Source organism: Lepisma saccharinum, chromosome 8, assembly GCF_977018435.1.
Source record: "Lepisma saccharinum chromosome 8, izLepSacc3.1, whole genome shotgun sequence".
Classification (NCBI taxonomy): Eukaryota; Metazoa; Arthropoda; class Insecta; order Zygentoma; family Lepismatidae; genus Lepisma; species Lepisma saccharinum.
In genome coordinates, this window is record NC_139236.1 from 44974981 (window position 1) to 44988512 (window position 13532).

Sequence of the window (13532 nt, forward strand, 5' to 3'; positions counted from 1 at the left end):
AAATAATTAAATTAAATATTAATTAAAATATGTAAATGTATTAATATTGCATTTTTATTATTACATGATCAATACCCGGTGGAGGCACATAGTGGTTCGTATCCCACTTTAAACTGTAGGTCCAGTCCCGATTAGCCTTACTGTGCATAAAGTGGACTTAAAACAGCAACTCAATCAATCAATTATTTTTACATGAAGACGTAAAAAGATATAGATATAGCTACACATATTTATTATGTAGCTTGCGTGTAGATAAGATAGCAAAATTTTGTTTAAAAACAAGAAAACTAATGACAAATAGATAAATAATTGAATATTTATTGAATAATAAAAAAGTATGTTTGATCCACTTGCCGAAAAGTAAAGTTCCTGATTAATATTTTATGCATATTATCATAAGTGATATCTGTCCTTCATAGACGTACGATCCAAATATAATAGTCCTTGCCTTCCAAATTCAGAAGAAAAAAAATAACCATCGATTATAGTACAACAAATGCTAAAAAGTAATTATTTAATTTTAATACTTGGCAAGTCTTTCGGGAGGGGAAGGCCAAGGGGGGTACGTCCTTGCTGACAGACAATACATTTGAAACCCTATCGAGATATGATTGGGATGTATTCCGTAGCAAAATCAAAATAATCATTCAATATAGTGTTATTTTGATTTCACAGGTTGGCAAACCTGTTAACATGTCTATTGCATTTGCTTTTGATAGACAAACGTCTCGAGGATTTGTTTGAATTACATACCTTTATTTGCGTTAATTGCGCAACTCAAGTCTTCAGGGAATGAAGGCCGAGGGTTCGTTGGGAACGGAATTATCGCGCTTGACAAGAGATAACGCGGTGCAATGATTGTGCGTATGTACAACTGATATCATGCTCCTTGCGTGTGGAAATTGTTACTGACGTAAAAGATTAGTTAATGAGGTTCGTGGTGCTTGTTTCAGATGATTAATTCATGTGAAACGTTCTAATGAACAGTTGATAAGAATCTTTTGAAAAGAGCAGTCTGTGCAACTATACATGAAATGATCAATTCGTGGGATTCGATTAATGGATCAGTTCATGGAATCAGTTGTGCAATTTCAATTGGGGGGCGGGGCGAGATTTACAGAAGAGTCGCGGTGAACTAGTCGGAGTCGACCTCCGTGGCGAAGTGGTTAAACGCCAGGGGTTCTGGGTTCGAGTCCCGGGTAAGGCATGGGTATTTGTGTTTGCCCTGATGAAAAGAAACTGAGAAACTGTAAGAATTGTAAAATGTAAAAAGTGAAATGTGTGAATGGTGGGGGATACCTCCGTGTAGGGGGTATTTCGTTTTGAAAAAAAAAAAAAAAAGTGGTTAGCAGAGCGCGCTACAACGCCAGGGGTTCCGGGTTCGAGTCCCGGGTAAGGCATGGGTATTTGTGATTGTCGGTCCTGAAAAAGTCCTGAAATAGAAATGTGAATGAAATGATATGAGTGAATGTGATGGGGGAAGCTTCCGCTTAGGGGGCTTTCCTTTTATAAAAAAAAAAAAAAAAAAGTCGGTAGGGCGTATAACTTCCATGCGGGAGAGCCGGGTTCGATTCCCGGGGAAGGTCGAAATTTTTTCCGGCCTTGTCCACGTATAAAGCGGGCCCGGGTCTCACTCAGCTTCAAATCAATGGGTACCGGGGGGCAACCCTCTGGGTTAAGGCAGCTGGAAAGTGGTGCTGATGACATCACTTCCAAAATGGCCGAGATCGATAATGTGTGGGGCCACATCCCCTAAATGTGCCTTCATGGCACTGTGCTACATGCACTTTACCTATAGGCTTTCTCCTCTCGAAAGTAAGCGCCTATTGCTAAAACAGTGACTTATTGAAATCATTCTTGACTTCCTTGGAGTCGCAGAGGATAACACGGTAGCCTCGCGGGTTGGAACTCTACACAAATGTGTGTAGCAAAAAGAAAATAATAATAATAATAATAATTTGTTGATCCCAAAATTCGCCCCGGAAATTACAATATAAATACGCCACTGGTAAAGATTATGTCGAAGTGGCTGTGCAAGTACTCAAGATTTGTGGCAAGGTTTTGAAAAACACGTACAAATTAAATCGGGTTCATTTGAGTCCAGAATAGCACACCTTACCAGTTCACTTAGAACGTTTCGTTTGGCAAATAACCCGTTCATTTTATAACGTCAACTGTTCTCCGAATAACTGATTTCAAACACCTGTTCCGCTCGCAATCACGACTCCAAAAGGATTCATTGGAATGATTCTTCGAGTAAGTTTCCACGGGGATTTGATATTCCCGCTTCAATCCCCTTCCCCCTCTCACCCCCAATTACAATCCAAATAAAACGCTGATAGTTGAACAGATCAAATATTTGATCCTCGCTAAACTGCGCATTCGTTGATGTAGGACAATGATAAGTTTGAATCATATCTTTATGTTATCTTTGGGTTTTATTGACTGACGCTTGGCCTGCACAAATGTGAAATGGGTTATCATTGCTCATTGTTTAGAAAACGTTATCAAGGCTGTTTGAAGGTATTGAAGTTATCTATACTTATGGTAAAAAAAATTTAAAATATAATTGGGGATCCAAATACTTTCGGGGTTAGAAAGTGGCAGAAATGTGAAGTAAAATAAAATAAACCAACCAATCAAAAATATTCATTATGCGGTTCCGAGATCGAGACGAGAATAAGACCACATGTTCGAGATTTGACAAGACCGAGGACGAGACAAACCAAGACAAAATCTACACATAAGACCGAGACTTCGTGTCCAAAACTCTCGGTATCATTCGAAATTTTGGTGTACAATATTTAAAGAAAAACCTACACCAAATTTCCTTCAGCCGACTTCCGTGGGGTGCTACGACGGCACGGTTCCCGAGCTCGAATCCCGGCCTGGGTATGGATGTTCGTTCTTTGTGTTTATCCCTTCATGAGTTGCATCACATCTTCATCGTCGCGATTAGCCAAAATTTGCAGAAAAGCGACGTTAAAAAATAAAAATCAAATCAAATTGTCTTTACTACTTATTTAAGCATACAAAGCTGATATCTACCTGCATTTTTAGATATAAAAGTCGTACAGTCACGGACAGTTCTGGGTTGTAATGAATGAATTGACTTTGATTGGAATTGTTACAACCCAGCAGTGTTCGTGACTGTACATATTGATTACAGTAATTGTGAGGTCAGTGCATTCGTAAGAATTGTGAACCTGTTCTATGTGTCAGGATAACATCACGTTTATCGTGTGAACATGATAACTTCCAAAATTGGCAGAAAAACGACGTTACACAAAATCAAATCAAATCTCGTTTCATTGGCATATTATCATAGATGCCTACTAAAAGTTGATCGGTATGTGATGCCTAAAGCATAATCCATGTTTTATGTTTTCTTTATTTGCATCATCACACCCCCTAGATTTCATTCTGCACCCCCTCAGCAGATCATTTATCCTGGTGCCACTAGACAATAGGATCTATCACATTACTGCTGCTATTTCAAGGATATTTCCTATCCCTCTCGGCACGACCCTGGTCTTATCTGATTTCAATTGGTAAGTTCAAACTTCTCCTGTCAATGAACTGACCAAGTTCTACGAAGTTGTATTTTTTTAAAAAAACAAACAAAAAAAAACATGTGCACAATGCAGTACAAAGATGCTGCTAATATCACAGGCCTGAATAAAAACATGAAGGGGAAATTACGCTAGGGAATTTTTGCGACAAAGTGTTTTCTTAAATCAGCACGTGGCAACACTGTTTTGGCACCAACATAGAGCAGACGTGCAAAAGAACGATTTTGCACTTGTGATAGCGGTAAGTGGCCACAACTGGTGTCGCTTTGCACGAGAATTGTTTGGATATACTAACGTTTACGTCATTTTTAAACCTTGTTTTCGCATTCCTAATTGATATTGATAGCTAACTTGCATAGCTCTTTGTGAAGGCGTCTCTTAAAAAAAAAAAGTGACCAGTTTTTCCTTTCCACTCTCTCTCCGACTTGATTTTATGCCCTACCAGACCTGCAATTCGGCATTAGTATTAACTTTTATTTTAGAATACTAAAAACAAATAATGATAATAGCATATATATTTTTAAACCACATAAAACAAATTGACTTTCAGTGTACATTCACCGGTAATAAAAGTGGGACTCTGTGTGTTGCCTAACTCTACGGCGGTCGTAGAAGTTGCCATTGAAAATTTGCTATTAAAATCCACTTATCCCGTAGTGTTATGCAATACACATAACAAAGTCTCGCAGGGAAGTGAGTATTTCAGGATCTATAGGTGTCTCATTTTTTTGCTGGTGGCTGTACAAGCTAATGTACACATATACATGCACACACATGTGTGTGGCCGTACAACAGCTACGAACTTTCACACATGCAGCTCAACCAAGATGAGGAAAACCCTAGCAAACTCGCAAACTAAAGTGGACAGTCGTTTGTTTTCTCCTTTCGCTTCCCTTAGTTTGTGTAAGAGTGCCCTGTGTTGCCCCGTGGGTTTTCCCCTTTCATGATGATACAAACACTTGGCACTGAACATTTTGGCAACGCAAGGGCAGGATTATATACCAGGTAAACAGCTGATTGCATCCAACCATGCTTCCTTCACAAGACCAGAGGGGGTTTTCTCTTCATGGTCAAGCTGCAGGGAAACATCAAGATGAATAACATTTTTGATAATGTTTTGTTCTTGAAGTGTCATTTTGAAGTTACGAGCCCAAGAGAAAGCGGCAATTTGTATCCTGTATGTATGGGACCATGTGATATAAATTCAAGGTTGCCAGCAGCACTTAGTTTTCTGACGAATACTAAATTTATGTATATGCTCCCTTTTTTTTTACATTAAAGACGGATTTTTGTAACGTTTGTTCAGAGGTAGTCTGACACACTCCACAAGGCGGCACTTACGTTTACTACTTGTTACATAGTCTGTCCATATAGGGTACTGAAAAAATGTCTTTTTCCGACAGATATAACTGTCAGTGGCAACCGTGAATCTGTGTCGTATGGCTGCATACATACATACAGTACTATAGAGAATGCCGTTTTTCGAGAGCTCGTAGCAGCGAAAGGAGGTTCTAACGCATAAAATTTTACCATGAGCTATTCGACTTGTCCACCAAACATTGTGAATGTTTGTCGGCCACACTTTGTGTGTGTTTGTGCGGATTAAAATCCGCCAAGAAGCCCCTTCCGTGTACGCTACTCTGTTACAAATAGCTTTTACGTCATCAATTTGATTTAACAACAAATGAACATTGGTTCACTATTATACTAATCATACCTTAAAATAAGAATGCCTACCAATTTTTATTTATGACCAGAGCTCGAAGTGGAAATTGTTAAGTGCTTCAGCCTTGTACAGCTATTGGGGGGAGGGGGGGGTCGTATGTTTTAACATGGAGGCAATGATGAGGCAGCTGGGAGATTGTTTTCGAAATTTTTGCTACGATACCCCCACCCACTTTCGTCTCTTTATTAGGCCTCCCGCTGTCCCCCTGTTTGGACAAGAAGCAGTAATCTTAAAATCCCCCCCCCTCCCCGAAGCGTTCAGCAGGGAAACAGGATTTTGTCAAAATACCCGTTCTGCGCTGTGAATGCGGGCCGGTTCTTATGGCGGCACTGCTTTAGTTACAAAGTCTTTTCTCTGCACAGGAATTGTATTTGACCAAAATAAAGTTTCTATATACTTACACACACACACGCACACTTATACATATATCTGTCTTGTGTGTGTGTGTTTGCGTGTGTAGCATTCGAACGAACACTTGCTAGCCAAAAATGCCATTCCGTAAAGATCAATACAATCCGTAACAACATTCTGAAGTTGGCAACTATGTTTCGCTCTTTCGGTCGTTGTGTGAACAATTAGTAGATTCGTGTCTCGATAGATGGCAGTGCATACATGGAGTCATTCGGCATAAAATATATTGATTTGCAGTGTTGCTACCCCAGACTTTAGCATATTTAAATTTCTACTGTACTTAGATAATTTTTGCTAAGTATTTGCGGAAAATTTTCCAGGTAATATCAATTTTGTGTTGTTTAAAGATATTCAAATTGTAACAATTGCAGCGGAAATTTTATTCCGTCAATTTTTATAAACTGATTATGCCAGGCCCGTACGCAGGTTTTTTTTTGAGGGAGGGGGCCAGTTCCAAATATCTGCTTACTGTTTATATAGTGTAAAAAGGTTGCAAATTAGAAAACCTATGTGTTTATTAGGTGTAAGATTTTATTTAAATCTTGCTTTCTATTAATAATGGTAAAAAAAATCATAATTTCATACTTAAATTAGTCTTTCTTCGTCTTTTATCTCTATTTGTACATGGTTCTATAAGGGCCGTACCCAGGATTTCTTTTAGGGAGGAGGGGGTAGATCCCCAAATGTACAACAAAGAGATGATCAGAAGTGTGAGGTTGATTGAATTAGGTTATTTTTCGTTGCTTTTCTTCCAAGTTTGTCTGATGGCGACGATGAGGATGAGCATTGATAGGGATTGATGGAGGAACACACACCTACAAAAAAAAATAACACTTACGCCCAGGCTGGGATTCGAACCTGGAACCCCTGGTGTCGTAGCTCTCTGTGCTAAACAATCTGCCACGGTGGTGGGCGAAATGATGTATTAGATGTGACCAGCATCTATGGTAGTATTGCAGCCAGAGCTAAATGCACAATTGTAGAGTTGCAATATTATGGTCAAAAGTAACAGAAAAAAACTAAACTCGCCGTTAGACCCCCTCCCATTCTTCGCAACACATTCACTTACAGACGCAAAGACTGTCACACGGAGTATCCGCAAATTAAGACTGTTTTCAAATTTTCTTTAATTTTCTTGTACGAAAACCATGATAATTCTGTGTTTAGAGAATAATACATATTTATGAATTAAATGTTACGCATCAGCAATATTAAAATAAAGAACATGTCTAAATGTGCGTTAACAGAAAAAAATATACATTTTCGCATCACGACTGCAGTTTTGAAAAAAGTCGGGACAGGTAGTAAAAAGAATGGACTGTCCTGACTAAATCGGGATTCCTGGTAGCCTTGCATCAGTGGTTTTTAAACTAAAATTACCTCTTATTGCAGACTGCAGACTTGTGGACCGCCCATCCCTCTCTCTCTCTCCACAAAAAACACATTCATATATGGAAGGACAAAATTGAATTTTTTACAAATTTTAAAAATCGTCGAGGATGTTTTCGTAGCTCTTTATAAGTTCACATTTAAATATTTCATCGCGCTGCGACGCCAAGGGTCCCGGGTTCGAATCCCGCTCGGGCTTGGTTGTTTGTGAATGTCCATTCATCAATTTCATCATTTCATCACTCATTCCCATCTTCGCAAATTAGCCAAGAGGCACAAAACGCGGAGTAAAATAAACTAAATCAATCAATTAAATATTTCATAGTTCGAGGGGGGGCATGGACCCTCCCCTGGGTACGAGCCTGGAATATTCATTTGTGAACGTTAACTGATGTTACTGTTGCAAAATTTACATTTGGAATGTATGAATACTTGAAACTCATTGTCTTACATTTCAAGGAAGATTCTCTCAGTCAGGTTTGGAAAAGTCCCTGCAGTCAAGGGCATTGAAGTATTGTGTATAGCCAAGCAGGAAATTTTAAATATCCTTAATTGGAAACACTTGCGCTAGTTCTGGATGTTGCCGCCAGATGACAGAAATCTTCAGGCGGCTGAAGCAGAAGAGAAGCGTCCAAATAGTTCCTGCTTTCGCCACCAGGGCTCGTCCCAGTTGTAAACCAGAGCGGTACATGGTGATGGGATCAGCTCCCTCTGGCATGTCTTCGCATCAGCAGTTCGGCATCTTTCACACAACCCCAGAGGAAACCGAACGGATTCTATAAATCTTCACACAAAAATGAGGGGGGGGGGAATCGTATCGTTTGATTGACTTGTTATTGATTTTTAGTGTTGGTTATTATGTATAGTTGTTCTACCTACCTGTGGGTTATCGCGGCGATAGGGTTAAAATAAAACACCCCCTCTTATGCCTTTAGAATCGGTTTGGATGGAGGGCGGGCATGGTATTTGCATTAATACAAGGTTAGTCGAGCAGACAAACTGTGCAGAATAAGGTTGACTAACAATGGCAGTGAGTCTAAAGCATCTAAAGTAAACATATATGCTTAAATATGTCTGTAATATACAGTGACGCAACCACAGGGAGGCAGGGGGGGTCATTGCCCCCCCAAACCTTCACCGGAAGTCAATTCAAGGGGGCAAGTACGACAAACATTGACGGCCAAGGGGGACACAGATGAGCAACTGCCCCTTCGGTTTCAAATTGTATGCAAATAAAAATTCATTTTGTAAAATGTTCTTTCTTGCTTCGCTCGCATTATCTGCTTTTCTCGTTTTCGTCAAGTTCAGAGCTGTAGCTAGGGGCGGCGTGAGTCGGCCATGGGCTCCGAATGATCTAAAAAAAGTTGTAAAAGAGAGAATGCCATGGCGTCCAGTGAAATTATTTGCGCCCTATTGAATCAATATTGTTGGGAGGAAATGTTATATCTTTTGCGGGGAGTGCGTCATTGGCCTTGGGCGGATGGGCACCCCTGACCAGCACTATACACATCTTTCACAAATATCCTTTTATGTACATTTTTCATGTTTTTTTTCTTTTTTGGCAGGAATCAATGGACTGTTAATTTAGCAATTCGCTGATACGGAATTAGCTAATGCAGTTGTATCATTAAATGAAGGGGTGTGTAATATGCATGCAAGGGCGCCCGCAGTGGGGGCATGTGCCCCCCAGGATATCTGAAAAAAAAAACTTCATATAATTCAAATTTTGAAATTGTAGCAAGAAAACATGGACGAGGGGTGTCGTGAAAGACAGCAGATTAAGTGCGTATGCAAAGTTTCCTACTGCTGGGGATTTTTATGAGAATTCTGAACTGGGGGATAGCATCACTCCACCTTTCCTCCACTTTAAGAATTACTCAACCCCCCCCGAGAAAAATCCTGCGGGCGGCCTTCTGTGCATGGTTAACGTCAGACAACTTAGTTTCCAAAATAATTAAATCGTGGTATTCCGCTGTTTTATGTAAATGTAATCTTATTTTTAATTTTCATACCAACTTGATGATTGCAGTTATTGGTTTGGTTTGATTTGGTTTATTTTACTTCGCTTTTTTCCCGAAGATGAGGATGAATGATTATATGATTAAATTAATGAAGGAACACTCACAAAGAGGACCCATGGGCGGGAAAAGTGAGACTACAAGTATCTGTCTCTGAGTGTGTGTGTGGGGGGGGGGAGGTATATATTATTAAAATCTTACATACACATTGCACTTCCACATATTTATTTCCATTTTCTTTCCTGAAACTTTTGAAAAATTGGCCTTCATTAATATACCCTTGCCCTTGTGATCAACATAGCAATTCAGCAGCTAGAGGACACCCCAGCAACCCCCTACCTCGGGTGGGTACTTGACTTACTATACCGTGGAGTCGGCGTATCAACCTGTGTCCATTCACAGCGCATAAAGGCGGTTATTTTGACAAAATCCTGTTTCCCTGCTGGCTGCTTCGGGGAAGAGATATTTTAATGTTGACGCTTCTTGCCTAATTGGTTGTTTGACCACCAGTTACTTGTAACCAACAAGGCCCGGATTCGATTTCCGGTGTCTTGTTTAAGTGCCTAGAAAATGCTGATTAACGTATTTGTTTTATTCTTTTACTATCTGGAAAAAAGATTGCTCGGACATTTTTTGTTCGTTGTAATACATTGCTATCCATACATTTTTATGATATTTATTCGTCCATTTTTGGAGGGGACGTGCCCCCGTGCCCCTCCCGCTAAATCCTTTCGCCCCTGCCGGTCAACACACCCGAGCACAATGGAATGCTGTGGCTGCATGATTCATTCATTGATTTTTATGTAGGCAGTACTTTCTTTGGAATAGGATAGCAGTAATTGTCAAAGTGTCAAAACAATCAATGAAGTAAGGAAAAGTGAGATGAGTTGCTTCATTGGAAGCACCAGCGTAAACAGTACAGAACAATTATTTTAATCTGACCCCCCCCCCCGAGGCAGGGACCCCCCGAAGCGCGGGGCGAGTGCCCGAGTTGCCCCTCTCCAAGGGCAAAAACACAGTGAGGCACATCACACATCGCCAGAAACTCGGGAGGACAAGTCTCCGGTAATTCAAGACCATGGAGTAAAATGGGGAAAAGCATAGTGGAGCCCCGCTCATCGCGAAAGGTTCCCAAGAACAAACACGGTTTGATCTTGGGTCCCTTGTTTCAAGTGGAAGGCTCTGTGATTGGTCCACTCAAGGTCACTTCTCCCTTTTTTTTTTTTTTGGAAGACACCCTACTTTTTCACCACTTTTTTTTTTTGACAGAGTTGTCGTTTGCAAGTTTGTGCGATGGTGGTCAAGGTGCCTGTCCGACAGCTGGTTCATTCATTATATCTTGACATTTTCGTGGCTTGACCGGACTCCGTGCGATGAGCAAGGGTCCTTGTGCCTCACCGCGTTCTTACCATATCTCCCTTTTCGATGTTGCCAAATCTTGTAAGGACACCTGCGTCGAAGAGTCAGTGCTGGTCGGTTGAGAATGCCCCCAGCAAGCTCCCGAACTACACTACGTAGTCAGACAGTGCTGCACAATCTGGCAACGCGGGAACAATGCAATCAGCTGATTGCATCGCCCATGCTACCTCCGCTCGCTTATGGTTGAAAATTAGGCTACGGCGTCCCAGGACATTCTTATCTTGGTCCCTTTGGTACGTGCGACCAGTGTCGTTTCGTGGGAATCGAACTAGTGCTTTTTTTGACAAATTTTAATCGTCAATTCAAATTGACCCTCTCTACTCTTGTAAGCACATCTTTAGTTGATTACGACACGATGATGAACATATGTAATTTGCAATTCGTGACCACGTCCAAACAATAGATTCGATGGTGTGAGACCAACTCGACAAATGCTGACTCACTTTGTAAATACCGAAACAGTCAACTCAATAAATCTGACTCATCTATTTCAGACAGCTTACAATTTACCTGACAACTCTGACTCAAGCCGCAAATATTCGGCTCGAAACCGCCTGGAACTTATCTTAGATCAGCTACTCCCACTGAACCAATCGCGAGTTTACATCTGTTCAGGATTGCAGTAACATTGTGACCCGTAAGCACCCATTGGCAGAGTGGTTAACGTAGTACGCTACGAAGCCGGTTCATTGCGTTTGATTCTTCATCTATTAAATCAAATCGCCGTCTATCCTCATCGTCGCGATTATCTTAGAGGTAGAAATGCGACGTAACAAACACAGCACCCCCAGTCGTAAGTATATAGTAAGATGTAAAAAGGGTTGCTGCCTACTCAACAGTGTATCGTTTAATCTGTCGCCTTGTAATAAAGGAGCTCCGGGTTCCATTCCCAGTGCACGTACACTCAACGGCAATAAAAATGAGACACCTAATTTAATAGCAAATTTCAATGACAACTTGTACCAACGCCGCAGAGCTAGGCAACACACACAACGCCTTGCAGGGCGAGTATTTCAGGATCTAGATGTCCCATTTTTCTGCCGGTGACTGTACATTGCATGCACAGTGGTTCTGGTCTTATCATAAGTGGATTTGCTCAGAACTTTGTTACCAGTACCGCCACGAGTAAGTTGCCGTTGTCATAAAAACCATTAAAGGTTAAAGCACCACAAAATCCCCATAAATTAAGGTCATTTTTGGAATTTTTCAGGAGGGGGAAAAGCCCCTTGTTATGATATGAGACAGTAAAAATTATCCCGAGAAAGTTGAGAGAGATCGAGGGACACAACAGTGCACAAAAACTACTTGTAGTAGAACTGGCTTAAAAACTTTTCAGGACTTTTATGCACACCTTACATGTGTGCTGTGTGGCACTGATTAGCAAAAATTATTCACTATAAACCCGTCATACATTCCGATTATGATGTATGCTAACTGATCGCAAATGCTTGCACGAAAAACAAATAACTGAAATTGTCGTACGTCTGTTTGCGTGTTTTTTCGGTATTTCCCGGTTTCCTTCATAGATGGCGCACGGTGATGTTTGTGCGAGACGAGATAGAAGTTCTAGAGTGGCCGCAGCGGGTAATTTGTTGTGACTTACTATCGGCCGTGAGGAAAGCAATCTACTATGGCGGCGACGAACTCGTGATCTGCGTACGTAGATGCAAGTTGGTCTTTGGAAGACTCCGTCCGCTAGCAGAAATAGACGGCCACGATTTCGTGTCCAATTTACCGTAACAAAAGAAGATCGGTTTCAGCTTTTATGCTGCTCTACGCCCTCTACACTCGTTGTTTGTGTGGCATTCCTAGGATGTGTGAGCAAGGCAATTGGTGCGTGATTCGACTTGTAAACTGACGAATAGTGTCTGGCCGTATAATACAAACATTGGATGCCGAACACCTGTGGAATTCGAAAGCAGCGTAGTGGTTAATGTACAGCACAGACGAAGCCACGCATTTGACAGGTCAGTAGTTAATATATTTTACCACTTTTATTACTTAAGTAATTACTTACAATCGCACTTCGTGGCAATAAAATTTAGAAAATATGTCGATTTACAACTCTTAACTTATCGTGGCGCTGATTCGAACCTAGAACCTCTGGCTTCGTGTAACGCCATGCTAACTACTATGCCACGAGGGCTGGTAGCTGGCAACAACTGTAAACTGTGATATATGCTGTACTGGATGAAAAACAAGCCTCGTCAATATTATATATCATAGCGCGAATCAGGTTATTCTCTCCTGACTCCCCTCCCTCCTTCGTACAATATACTTTCTGAGAACTCGAAGAAAGATGGATGGATATTAGTTACAGCGTATGAATCTACAGGGACATTGCCCTGGAAATAAATTAGTTAATGGAGTTTAAACAGTGGCGGCAACATCGGCTATCCCCCCCCCCCCCCGCACATCTTTCCTGAAGAACTAAATTGAGACTTTTGTAACTTTTTTCTCCAGTCTTTCAAGAACAAAATTTAATCTTCGCCACTTCATTTCCGACGTAAAACAAAATTTAACGAGAACGTAGCCATCAGAACGATACCGGTAAAATACAAGAAATATTGGTTAAGGTATACATCTAATAATAGCTAAGTGATGTTTTCGACACTGAAACAAAACAGCTGATTTTCTGCATGACAATCATATTTCAAAATTTGATGTAGCTACAGTCGGTTTTTCTGTTTTTGTGTGTGTGTGTGTGTGTAAAAGAAGCTACTGATCAATGATGGTTGACATTTTTTTTAACGACATGCTCGAAACTTTTTATGCTGGATATGAGTCGTTTTCACGCTCAGAAGACACAATGGGCTCTTATGGACAATGCTTTTCTAATGGGCAAATACGAGCGCGCTGTTGTGAAATTTCTCGATTTACAAATTTAGCTTACTACGTAAAATCGGTACCTGCAGTTTTGCAGGAAATTTTGTAGAGAATACGATGGTGAGCACAAAAAACTGGTTAACTTCATCTTAATGTGCCTTGTGGTTCTCA

At 40.7% G+C, this 13532-nt stretch overlaps 1 protein-coding gene across 2 annotated transcripts in view; it reads left to right on the plus strand.

The window, feature by feature from the left end:
• LOC145991439 (phosphatidylinositol 3,4,5-trisphosphate 3-phosphatase TPTE2-like) overlaps positions 1-13532 on the plus strand; it is a 237558-nt gene that overhangs the window by 112247 nt on the left and 111779 nt on the right. The window contains exon 1 of one of the 2 annotated variants that reach the window (XM_083127441.1): positions 12346-12502. The exons of the other annotated variant lie outside the window; for it this stretch is intronic. The gene's annotated coding sequence lies outside the window, so the exon portion shown is untranslated. Of the gene's footprint in view, positions 1-12345; positions 12503-13532 lie in introns of those variants that run through there. 2 annotated transcript variants of the gene reach the window in all.